Genomic DNA, 10,086 nt, shown 5'->3' with positions numbered 1-10,086 from the left:
TACAAACCCTGAACAAGTTTAAAGCGTTAAAAGATCTGAATAAATTACTGCTTTTTGTAGCAGCTAACAGCGTCCAGCACATTTCTTTAGGAAATTCACGTTCTAGTTTTACATTCATGAAAAAAAATGAAAACTGGGACACAAGTTCTCCTTCAGCGAGTGCTCGACGGGTTCAATTATAAAATATTTATTGATCACATCCAGCAGCAAATACACACTTTCTCCTGGAAAATAAATATTATAGTTACATTAAACATGTTTTAAAGGTCCAACTGTAACTGAAGGTGATGGAGGACAGATCAGACGACATGAAACATCACAACAATTAAACACACGTATTTGTGTTTACCTGTGCAGGTGTTGAGCTGGAGTGAAGAAGAGGATGAAGATGAAGGTCCTTTCAGAAAACTGTTGCAGGTTTTATTCCTCTTTATTTCTCTCCGTCTCTCTCTCAGCCTCTCATCCACTCTGTTGTTTGATGGATTAGTGTTTTTTACTCTGACACATTAGGCCCTTCCCACACGGATTACCACCCCCCTCCTCACAGCTGTCAATCACATGCTGGGGGCGGGGTTTACAGATGTTTGGATTATCTCGAATTTATAGAGATTGTGGGATTTGTAGTGTTTAGATCAGCAGTGGTGACAGAATGGTGAATGGTGAACTTTGTAGATTTTTATAAATATATATATATATATATATTTATATATTTATTTATATATAAATATATCAAAATCTGAGGCCATGGCTCTCAGCAGGAAACCGGTGGATTGCCTACTCCAGGTAGGGAATGATCCCTTACCCCAAGTGAAGGACCTCAGGGTCTTGTTCGCGAGAGATTGGCCGGAGAATTGGAGCAGCGGGGGCGGTACTGCAGTCGCTTTACCGCACCGTTGTGACGTATGTAATTATTACACTAGAATATATGTAATTATTACCATAGAAACCATGTAATTATTGCACCAGAATAAATGCAATTATTACACCAGAATACATGTAATTATTTAATTTTAATAAATGTAATTATTACACCAGAACACATGTAATTATTACCATAGAATACATGTAATTATTGCACCAGAATACATGTAATTATTACATTTTAATAAATGTCATTATTACACCAGAACACATGTAATTATTACACCAGAAATGTGATTATTACACCCGAATAAATGTAATAACACTAGAATACATGTAATTATTACATTTTAATAAATGTAATTATTACACCAGAACACATGTAATTATTACACCAGAAGAAATGTAATTATTACACCAGAATAAATGTAATTATTACACCAGAATGTAATTATTACACCAGAATATATATAATTATTACACCAGAATATATGTAATTATTACACTCGAATATATATAATTATTACACCAGAATATATGTAATTATTACATTTTAATAAATGTAATTATTACATTTTAACACACAGTGGTGATTGGTGCTCCTTCCTCTTTGGCGGCCACGCAGCCTTCGTCAGTGTGGCGTCTTCCTCACAGACATGACACATTGCGTTAAGCGCGTCATTTCCGGTTGTTAATGTTTCTGTGCTGCTGGTAGCATACTTCGGCAGCTCCAGCTTGACCCAGTTAATGTTGTTATATTCTTGATCACATCGGCTAATTACCTGTCATCTATCTAAACCTATACTTGTACTTCCTAAGCACTTACAACTCTCTCCTTATCCTCCTTCTCTTAGCGACTCTCGCTAAATCCTCAATTCTTTACGCTCCGTTCGGCTCTGCTAACGTTAGCTGCTGCAGCTCGGCAGCTAGCGATGGCATCTCCCTCTTCTGCTCTCTCCTGCTCGGTGTGTTTCATGTTTAGCTATTGCTCTGCCTCCTTTAGTGACAATGGTACGTGTATTAAATGTAGTTTATACGCAGGGTTGGAGGCGAGTTTTAGAGGGATAGATGAGCGGCTCCGCACCATGGGCCGACCAGTGGTATCTCCTGTTAGCTGTCCCCTGGCGGGGCCCAAACAGCCGGGAGACTGAGTGACTGTGCGAAAAGTGTTATCAGAAGCCCACGGTTCACCACCAACCGCTTGCTGTTTCTAACAGATTCTCCTCACCAGCTGAGAAGCCAACTCTGGTTATCGGTAGCTCAATTTTGAGATACTTTCATTTTGAGATACCAGCGACGACAGTCACGTGCATTCCTGGGGCCAGAGCGGGCGACATAGAAGCACATTTGAAACTGCTGGCTAAGGCTAAACGTAAATACAGTAAGATTGTTATTCACGTCGGCGGTAATGACACGCGATTACGTTTATTATTATTATTATTATACGATTATTAAGCAGACAGGCAGGCAGGCAGGGTTCCGATGCAGGCTTGCAGACGATCTGACAAGTGTGGACTGAAAAACAGGGCTTTCTATACAGGGCATGATAAGTGGTAAATGCAGTGCAGCTGGTAGGTTAACGAGGGTGGAGCAGAGCAGAGCAGAGACAGGTGGAGGTAATCAGACAGAGTAGAGAGAGCAGAGTGGCACATAATTGAAAACAATTAGTGGTGTTACCAGGCAGGGAGAGGGCTCATGACAGGACCCCCCCCCCCCCCCCCCCAAGGGACGGCCCCAGAAGTCCCCAAGAAACACCACCAAGCCGGGCGGGAGGAGGGGGAGCCGGCGGAGGGTCAGAATTCCTCTGAGCGGTCAGAGTCCATATCCTCAGCAGCACCGTCTCCATCAGAAGACTCGACATCCGAGGGCCCCAGCTCAGAACCAGGTTCAGGGTCAGGATTAGACACCGGAGCAGGGGCAGCAGGGCCTGGAAGTGGATCTACATGGCAAGAAGCCCTGCGCCGACCCCGTCGGAGAGATGGCTGGTCAGGGTGTTGGTGATGGAATTCAGTGATGAGGGCCGGATCCACAATTCTTCCAGCGGGAACCCAAGGGACAGGTAGCATCTCCCTCCTGACTGGTAAACAGAGGTGGTTGATATCCATAAACACATTGAAAGGGGGAGAGTCCGGTGGCAGAACTGGTGAGTGAGTTGTGGGCATATTCTACCCAGAGAAGATGTTGGGCCCAAGCACGGGGGTTGCGTGAGGTCACACACCTCAGTGCCTTCTCCAGCTCCTGGTTCATGCGCTCCGTTTGACCATTCGACTGTGGGTGGAATCCCGATGACAGACTGGCGGTGGCCCCAAGAAGGTTGCAGAATTCCTTCCAGAAGGCCGCAGAGAATTGAGGGCCTCGGTCTGACACAATATCCCTGGGCAGACCATGGACTCGAAACACATGTTCCAAGACCACCCGGGCGGTCTCCTTTGCAGTTGGCAGCTTTGGGAGGGGCACGAAGTGGGTCATTTTACTGAAGCGGTCAACGATGGTGAGGATGACAGTGTTTCCTTCAGATTGCGGAAGGCCCGTAACGAAGTCCAGGGAGATATGGGACCAGGGTCGCATGGGCACTGGCAGAGGCTGGAGTAACCCAGCTGGGGGCTGACTGGGGGTCTTGTGCTGGTTGCAAGTGGGGCAAGCTCGAACAAACTCCTGGATATCTTTCCTCATCAACGACCACCAGAAACGTTGGGAGAGCAGATGGAGGGTGCGTGTGATTCCGGGGTAACAGGCCAGGCGAGAGTCGTGCCCCCACTGAATCCCCTGAGACCTCAGATCTGATGGGACAAAGAGACGGTTAGAGGGGCATGGCTTCTCTGACCTGCTCCTTAATGTCCCAGGTCAAGGCAGCAACAACACAGGGGCTTGGGAGGATGGTTGTCGGCACCTCATTGGATGCCTCATCCTTCTGAAACATCCTGGAGAGTGCGTCGGGCTTGATATTGCGGGAGCCAGGACGGTAGGAGAGCGTGAAGTTAAAACGGGTGAAGAATAATGACCACCGACGCTGGCGGGAGTTCAGCCTCATGGCTGTCTGGATATACTCCAGGTTCTTATGGTCTGTCCAGACCACAAACGGAACTTTAGACCCCTCCAACCAGTGGCGCCACTACTCGAGGGCGAGCTTGACGGCCAGTAGCTCGCGGTTGCCGATGTCGTAGTTGCAGTAAAAGGCAGAGGGGTGCATCTTGCCATCCTCTGCTGCTCGTTGGGAAAGCACCGCTCCAACTCCTACATCCGAAGCATCCACCTCCACCACAAACTGCCGTCCAGCATCAGGCATTTGGAGAATAGGGCCTGAGGTGAAACGAGCTTTGAGGGTTTTGAAAGCTTTGTCAGCGGCTGCTGTCCACTGAAACGGCTGTTTCACGCTGGTCAGCGCAGTGAGTGGTGCTGCCACTGTGCTGTAACCCCGGATGAATCTCCTATAAAAGTTGGCGAACCCCAGGAACTGCTGCAGTTTTTTACGGGTCTCTGGAACCGGCCACGACATCACAGCAGACACCTTTGCAGGATCCATTTGAACGCTGCCTTCGGTCACCACATAACCCAGGAATGAGACAGACTTGGCGTGGAACTCGCACTTCTCTGCCTTCACGAAGAGAGAGTTCTCCAGCAACCGGCGTAGAACCAACTGGACATGGTGAGTGTGTTCTGTCTGAGTCTTTGAAAAGATCAAAATGTCGTCAAGGTAAACGAAAACAAACTTATTGAGCATGTCTCTGAGGATGTCATTTACCAGCGCCTGGAACACTCCCGGGGCATTGGTGAGACCAAACGGTATGACGAGATATTCGTAGTGTCCTGTTGGAGTGTTGAACGCAGTCTTCCACTCGTCACCCTCGCTCATCCGCACCAAATGGTAGGCATTCCGCAGGTCTAGCTTGGTGAACACTGTGGCCCCTTGCAGCAGAGGAGAGTAGGGGTAGAGGATAACGATTCTTGACTGTAATGTCGTTCAAGGTAATCGATGCACGGACGGAGAGAGCCATCCTTTTTTCCGACAAAGAAGAATCCCGCTCCCGTGGGGGAAGATGATGGATGGATTATGCCGGTGGCCAGTGAGTCGTTTATGTAGTCCTCCATGGCTTTTCTTTCTGTGGCTGACAGCGAGTAGAGACGGCCCTTCGGGGGTGTGGTGCCAGGCAGAAGGTCGATGGCGCAGTCATATGGTCTGTGTGGTGGCAGAGACGTGGCCGTGGACTTGTTGAACACCTCTCAAGTTAGGGTTAGGTGTCTAAGATCGATGGATCCCCCTGCTTCGTCCAACGACTGGGCAGTTTAAATTAGGGAAGGGTTAGGGTTAGGGTTAGGGTTGTTAGGGTTAGGTTTGGGTTATGGTTTGGGTTTGTGGTTCATGTTTATGATTTAGATGCGCTGGCCTACTGATCTGTGGATGGGTTAGGGTTTAGGGTTAGGGGTTAGGGTTTAGGGTTAGGGTTGGGTTAGGGTTAGGGTTAGGATATTATAAATCGATAATCCCCCCCGCTTCGTCCAACGACTGGGCGGTTTGACTAGGGAATTAAAGGCAGTGCACTGGCCGTCGCATGTTAATCTGCAGCCTTTGTTCCAATATCCTATGCCTGTTAGTTCCTGTCATATAGTTAGTATTCCATCTGGGATTACTCTGTGACATTACTCTTCTCTTTAATTTCTTATCGTTATTATTTACGTCTTAAGTTGTAAAGGATGGGTTAGGATATTATAAATCGATAACACCCCCCGCTTCGTCCAACGACTGGGCGGTTTGAATAGGGAGTTAAAGGCAATGCACTGGCCGACGCAAGTTAATCTGCAGCCCGTGTTCCAATATCCTATGCCTGTTAGTTCCTGTCATATAGTTAGTATTCCATCTGGGATTACTCTGTGACATTACTCTTCTCTTTAATTTCTTATCGTTGTTATTTAGGTCTTAAGTTGTAAAGGATGGTGCTATATTCAATTTGATTACCAGTCCGTACCTCATAGGTAGACACTAAACAACAGAGAGAACTCTTTGTAGCAGCCGAGCTGACCACAGTACGTGCTCACCAAAAGGGATAGGATATGGTTACGTCATTTGATTTTTGTGTCATGAAGTTTGTCCTGAATGGGCTTTGAATAGTGACATCGAATATTTATTAGCGTTTTGATGTTCGGTTACCCGTCAGTACCCACAAAGTTAAACACCTGCAGCAGAGTTATCTTCGCGGCAGCCAAGCTGACCACGGCAGGTGCTTCCGTAGGTTCAAAGACCAGGTCATACCGTTGAGTTATTTGTCATATACGGTCCCTTATTGGGTTTATTTATTTGACATTGTATTCTCCTAAAAGGTTGATAACTTAATCTTTGGAGTTGTATTCTGTAGTTTCATTTCTGAAATTGAGAGAATGAGGATCATATTCATTATAGGATATTTCATTTCTGAGATTGTGTGAAATTGTATTCTTTCAGGGGATCATTTTGAATTTTATGTTCCGATCGCTGTCCAAGGTGCTAATCCAGGGACAGCAGAGGTGTTATTAAAGGAGATTCTCTTTTAAGCTTTGAAGTTTTATTCTGTAGTTTCACTTCTGAAATTAAGAGAATGAGGATCATATTCATTATAGGATAGTTCTTTCTGAGATTGTATGAAATTGAATTCTTTCAGGGGATCATTTTGAATTTTATGTTCCGATCGCTGTCCAAGGTGCTAATCCAGGGACAGCAGAGGTGTCATTAAAGGAGATTTTTTTCAATCTTTGAAGTTGTATTCTGTAGTTTCATTTCTGAATTTGAGAGAATGAGGATCATATTCATTATAGGACATTTCATTTCTGAGATTGAGAGAATGAGAGGTTGAGGATCATATTCATTATTGGGTGTTTAATTTCTGATATTGTATTTTGGTATTATATAACATATATTAAAAATATACATCATATAACATTTATGTGGACTTTGTGTTGTGGGTACACTTCTTCAGTTATGGACCACAGAATCACCGGATGTTTCGGCCATTTATCATAATACACCCTCATCTGTGGGAGGCCCCCGCTGAGGTTGATCAAACCCTCGCAGTGTGTCCCGTAGCCAATTGATTCCCGGTATTTTCCGGTTTTGATGGACGTTTATTAGTTTTCAGTTGGTGTTTGAGGTATCATCCTAACACTCGTATTGATACGTATACGGAATTTGAATCTCGTAAATATTGTTGAGGTAAGTATAGATTTATGCTTTCAAAGTCGGATTTTGGTATTGAGTTGGATATAAACAATATTATAAAAGATAAATCAGATCAAATATATTATAAGTATTGAAAGCATACTTACCACCTGGTCACTAAGATTCATTGTTATCACCGTTAGGTTACTTGAATCTAGTGAGTACAGGCTTGTGGTTCTGGAGTTTCAAGTTCCTGGTCTCAAGGTCAAGGTCAAGCCAGGATGATTAGTCAAGATCGACAGAAAATGAAGATATTAATTAGACACATATTATATATTATAAAGGATAAATAATCTTGGTAGAAAGAGGAATAAACATTAAGTAATTAAGATTAATATTAAGTAATATTAATCCATTTACTTAACTAATCAATATTTTTAAACAACAAAATCCCATGTTCCATACACCGCACAACTATAGGATATGTCGAGGCAAACGAAACTTACCCATCAATTTGACTTGAACGGAGAAGCTTCGATGCCCTTTTTAGGCTAAAATCCGACTGAAATCAATTCTGGTAACAGTAGTTACTCTCATGGTTCGTTTGTAAAATTATAAAAAAACTTAAAAACTGAATTTTGAGTAGGTTTATGGGTTGGAAAGGAATAAGTGGAGGTGTATATCTAATTTCTGGACTTTGAAATAGCAGATAAGTACTTTTTTTTGACTAAAAGAAAGGAAAACGATTTCTTACCCCAGTGCATCTTGGGTAATAGGCTAATACAGCTATTTCCATTAATATTAGTGATATAAAGTTAAAATTTTATGATTAAAAACAAGAGTTTAGGATTAGGAAGTGATAGAGAGTGATAGAAGACACTCCCAAGGTTTTTTGGTAAATCATTTGTTGTCAATAAATGAGATATAAGTTTGTCAGGTGCTGCAGCAGTCTGTCTCCCCCATCTGGGGTGTGCATTCAGGGTAATTGTGCTTAACAGCGCTGTCATTAGTAAAAGTGGTCAGATGGAGAAATTAATGATAAAAATCAGGAATTATAGTTAGGGAGGAATGGAGAATGGTAAGGAAGGGTGGAGGAGGTATTCTGAGATTGTTTTGGAGTAAATAGTTGAAATAGGTTGTAAATGACAAGATGGATGCCAAAATTAGCCATAAAAATAGCTGTAAAATAATGTAAGACTTTTTTTTGAAACATCTGATGTACATTTTGTCGGGATGGATCCCCTTAGAGTGTATCTCAACATTGTTATCATTTAGGTACCGATTTCAGGGATCAAGCTCAAATTGTTTGGTTGGAAACTCAAAATTCCGATTTTCTTAAGGTGAGGCATTTTATTAAAATGAAATTAAGATTAAGCCTAAAACATGGCTTTTTAAATATTTTCTTAATACACAGTTGTTGGAATGGGTCCTACTAGGCTGTATGAAAATATTGAGAACCATATTCCAGAATAAGAGACAATTTTGGACTAAAGACAAAAAACGTTTTTTTTGAAATAAAAGATACTGTGCCAAGATGGCAATGATTAATTATCAAAATTGAGATTTACTATTGGTTAAACTATCCCATAGTTTGTGGATAATAAATATTAAAAGGCTTTAATATTTAGGTTATAAAGTTGGTGAATGTAGGATAAAAATATTGAAGAAGTTCTCCATCAAGTGAATAGGTTTCATTGAATCTGTCAAAGATCAAATTAAGTTTAGGTCAGAGGTCAGTGGCTAGGTTTAGAATAAGAGTTATGGTAGGGTTAGAGTTATGTGGGTTCCACTGTGGTGATGTATTTTGTATATTAATTTTACGAATATTTTCCAAAAATATATATTCCAAAAATATTAATTTTACATTGTTTTCTCTATTATCTTACCTTAAGACTCTGTTTGTATAGAAACCAAAATTAGGCTTAGGGTCAGAGGTCGGAGGCTAGGCTTAGGCCCAAGAAGTTGGGATAGAGGTCAGGGGAAGATGCCATAAACGAAGTCCTAAGTTTAGGAGGTGAGAAGAAAGAGGTTTGGGAGAGATAGAGGTTTGGAAGAGATAGAGTCAGGGAGGGATGTCTGTACGGACAAAATCCTCCCCCGGGTTAGGGTTAGGGTTAGGGTTAGGGTTAGGGTTAGGGTTAGGGTTAGGTTTTGGGTAAGGGTTAGTGTTAAGGGTTCAGGGTTGTGATTTTTTTGCACTGGCCTACCGATCTGTGGATGGGTGTTGCGAATGTATGAGAGTGTAAGGTGAATACTTACCAGGGGGGGATCATGGGCACCAGGCAGAGTACTTAAGATATGTGTTATGTGTTAGTATTTAGAGTCTACAATTGGAGATGTGTGCACCAAGATTCAAAATGAGTTTGGCAGTGTTTGAGGTCCAAGTGGTGTTGTCAGTATCAGTGAAAAATGTGTCTGCTGGAATTAGTGGTAGAATGTTGTGGGCTTTTTTCAATGTGTTGTTTATGACTGTAAGATTTAACTGTTGTGTTTGGGTGAGGTGCGGTGAAAAGTTGAGCAGAGGGAAGTGTGTGGAGGCATGGGGAAAGGCAATGGCAGCATGTCTGAAGAGTGACTTGAGTTGTTTTGTAGTCGTCTGCCTGGGGTCCTGATCCCGATTGTTGATCCCGATGGAGAAAACAACAATCTTGACAGTCAAATTAGGCTTGCATTTCTTTATTAACTCAAGCAGATGATACACTTTAGCCCCTGGGTAGCCGTCCAGCTGGATAAGGGGGTTGTTATGGGGAGGGATTCTGGAGATGTTGGAATCCCCCAGTATCAGGACTGGCTTGGCGGCTTTGATGAGCCAGTCCTGTACTCTCCGGTGAGGTCTGACGACGTGGCAGGTGGGCGTGAAGGGGGATGGAAGGGAGGGAGTGGGTGATGGCTGAAAAAAAGGATGGTTAGGGAGGGAAGAAGGGGGAGGAAGGGGAGAAGGAAGGAGAAGGGGAGAAGGAGGGAGAAGGGGAGGGGTGCGTGGGTAGGGGGTCCTGGGGAAGCTGAAGTCCAGGACTGCAGGTGTACTGGTCCCCAGAGAGGGCCCGCCAAGCAGCACAGCCCCGCCGGACTGGTCACAGGAGGGTTCAGTGTGGTTT

Source organism: Cottoperca gobio, unplaced genomic scaffold (genome assembly GCF_900634415.1).
Source record: "Cottoperca gobio unplaced genomic scaffold, fCotGob3.1 fCotGob3_196arrow_ctg1, whole genome shotgun sequence".
NCBI lineage: Eukaryota > Metazoa > Chordata > Actinopteri > Perciformes > Bovichtidae > Cottoperca > Cottoperca gobio.
Note: the sequence above shows the minus strand (reverse complement) of the source record.